This window comes from Glycine max, chromosome 11 (genome assembly GCF_000004515.6).
Source record: "Glycine max cultivar Williams 82 chromosome 11, Glycine_max_v4.0, whole genome shotgun sequence".
NCBI lineage: Eukaryota > Viridiplantae > Streptophyta > Magnoliopsida > Fabales > Fabaceae > Glycine > Glycine max.
Window position 1 is genome coordinate 22157058 of NC_038247.2, and position 3577 is coordinate 22160634.

The following is a 3577-nucleotide window of genomic DNA, read 5'->3' on the forward strand; positions in this document are numbered from 1 at the left end:
GTGTGTAATCGATTACAAGGCAAAAAAATGGAGACTGGAAGTTGAGATGGCCTCTGGTAATCGATTACCAAGGGGTGTAATCGATTACAAGGCTTAAAAATGGAGACAAGATGTTGAGGTGGCCTCTAGTAATCGATTACCAATGCTGTGTAATCGATTACACAGAGTAACAGGGCACTGGTAATCGATTACTAGTTATGTGTAATCGATTACACAGTGTAAATTGCAGGTTTCCATGTGCTGAAGTTGTGTAACTCCAGTTTGGGCACTGGTAATCGATTCCATACTTTGGTAATCGATTACCAGAAAAGAAAACCCTTGAGACATACCTTTTTACTACATGTAGCGGTTAGGGGACGCATTGTATTGTTACCTGTTGTTAGATTTCTCGTGAAAGAGTCTACCCCCTTTCTTTTATTTCTTGTAGATCGCGATGGCAGTGCAATTAATCCATGATCGCGTGGAGATGGAGTGCCTAGAGGGAGTTAGGGAGACCCTCGAAGGCAATGAGAGGTGCCGATTCCGTGGCACGATTCGACTCACTGCTACTTCATTGGTACATCCAGAGGAACCCGCACGCACGCTTCAGCGAACTGTGGAGTGGATACTACCTACACCTACTCCATATCGACTAGTGGAGCCAGTCCAAGTGATAGAGGTATCGTCCTCTGAAGAAGACCCTGAGGAGGACCCAGAGAAGTTACCTCCTGAGCCTGCTGTGGATGCTCTTGACTTTCCAGAGGGTGATGAGGACCCACTCCCTGACGTGGATTCTCCAGAGGATGTCATGTCAGCATCTGAGGTAGACTCTACGGAGGAGAGTGGCCCTGGATGGATAGCGACTAGTGGAGACTCATCATCATAGCAGACGGCTCCTCAGACTAGGTTTACATGCTTTTTGTGGGTGGGTGTATTTAGTACAGACTGCTAGGTTTACTCTTTTATATATGTGGCTGAAGCCACCACAGTGGATACCTTTGCTCTGGATGTCACTATGTATTTTGCAAACTCCTATATTTTGGACAGTTTTAGATGATGAATGTAATTATGTTTAATCTTTTTATTTGAAGAGAAAGTGTTAACAAATTTTATTGAAAAGAGTTCATCGACCACATTTTATTATTTTTCACGTGACGACCTAAAATAATGGCTGGCATATTTTTCTTTTTTTGAAAGAGCAAAATAGTTTAGAGGTTATGAGTGATAAGAAAGAAATGACTCCGAATAGAGTTGTGAACTGGCCATTCAGGACTCTATAGTGATAATTTTCCTTCTGAACTTAATTACTGTGAAAAAGAGAGAGAAACGAAAAAGAAAAAGAAAAAAAAAATTCCCATGGTTTTTTGCTATTTAAATCATTACTATTAAACCAGTCATTATTTAGGGATGCCACAATTGGTGGTATCAGAGCAAAAGTTGGATTCTAGTGAACCTGTCCATGGTCTTACTGTGTGAATGTTGTGTATCTCTGAAACTTGGAAGTAGGTTTCGGGGAGTGACGTCAAGTCACAAATTGTGTGTATTTCTACTTTCTTGTCTTAAGCAGGAATGTGCAATAAATTCAGTAGAATTGTTGTGTGTATATATATGTATAGAGAGAGGGATATTGTTATAACTGTCATAGCCTGTGTGGTACACTCTCTCAGTAGAATTTCTTGGATACTAATAGCTTCCCTACAGGTTAGGTATGGCAGGACGTGGTAGGGATCAGAACCGTGATGTCCTAGACCGTATCACAGCTGTGCTGGAAACTCTAGTGCAGGCGAGGGCGTGTAGTCCTCTGAAGGGAAGGGTTGTAGCCCTCTGAAGGGTAGAACGTGTAGTCCTCTGAATGGGAGGGCGTGTAGCCCTCTGAAGGTGAGGACATGTAGTCCTCTAGAGGCGAAGACGTGTAGTCCTCTGAAGGCGAGGGCGTGTAGCCTTCTAATGGCAAGGATGCGTAGTATGGAGAGGGCGTGTAGTCCTCTGCAGGGAAGGGCGTGTAGCCCTCTGAAGTCGAGGACGTGTAGTCCTCTAAAGGCGAGGGCGTGTAGCCCTCTAAAGGCGAGGACATGTAGTCCTCTGAAGGTGAGGGCATGTAGCCCTCTGAAGGTGAGGACGTGTAGTCCTCTGAAGGCGAGAACCTGAAGTCCTCTGAAGGCGAGGGCATGTAGCCCTCTAAAGGTGAGGGCGTGCAACCCTTTTATGGCGAGGACGTGTAGTCCTCTGAAGGCGAGGGTGTGTAGCCCTTTGAAGGCGAGGACGTGTAGTCCTCTGAAGGGGAAGGCATGCAGCCCTCTGTTGGCGAGGACGTGTAGTCCTCTGATTGCGAGGGCATGCAGCCCTGTGATGGCGAGGACGTGTAGCCCTCTGATGGCGAGGATGCGTAGTCCTCTAATGGAGAGGGCGTGTAGCCCTCTGATGGCAAGGACGTGTAGTCCTCTGAAGGTGAGGGTACTAGTACCCAAGGGTACACCCTCATGAGAAAGCAAAAGATTGACTCATTGAGAGGGCCAGTCATCCCAAATTCAAAAGATTAGATATTAGAGTAGGAAATCTATGCAGTTAACATGATTTTTAGGGATGCAGATGCATGCAACCTTTGTCTTCAAATGCGGTAAATGCGTACTTCGTATGCAACAATGCAATGTAATGGAAAGTTGTACAATGTTCATGACATTCTTTCCCTATTTTGTGATTTTGATTTTGATTTTATTTTTTTGGAAAACACAGATTGACTGTCCTTTTGAAAGAGGTGATAATTCACGCAACCTCATCCTATCTTTTGCAAATCTGTTTGGGAACTCCCTCAGAGTGTATGTTCTGTTTGATTTAGTCACTTGATAATTTTGGAGTGACGGTGATGGAGCCGTTTAATCAATCCATTGAAATCTCAGGGTGTTTCACTCCCCCTTTCTTTGTTTAAAAACATCAACGGGTGAGAACTTTTGATTTGTCCCTAGGTTCACTTGAGGCTCATGCATGGTGCCCCTCATTGCCCCAGTGTAAGGCTTTGAGGTACCAATTATTATCTTTCGTCATGACCTTGTAGTTGGGAACCTATTGGGTAAGTGATCGAGGCCGTACCCGAATCAAATAAACATGAAAATGCAGTAACTAGGAAGTGATCCTAGGTCGTTTCCCAACGAGCAATATTAAACCAATTGTTCATAATATACTTACAGTAACAGTAACGATTGGGGGGGGGGTTGTTTGTTTTGTGATTTAAGGAGCAGAACAAGTAAACTGGAATACGAAACTAATAATATTAAAAATGGGTTGTTTCCTCTGATTCAGAAGCCATTCTCTCTCCTGGGTTATGGAGAATTCGTCCCTAACAGTTAACCACTTAATCCAACCCTATTTCAATTTACTAAGCGAAAATCAACCTAGGGTTGTCAATACGTGATTAGGCACCACATACACCAGTTAGCCCTTCGTCCATTAAGCATGAACGCAAGTTAGGCTCAGAGGCAATTAATCGAACACGAAGCGTGCACTGATTAATGTTCACGAATTTGGGTTAACTGGTGAAGGGAAAACTGCCAGGGAACCACATTATAAACGAAACCTCAAAGAGAGTTGGGCTTCTTCCTCA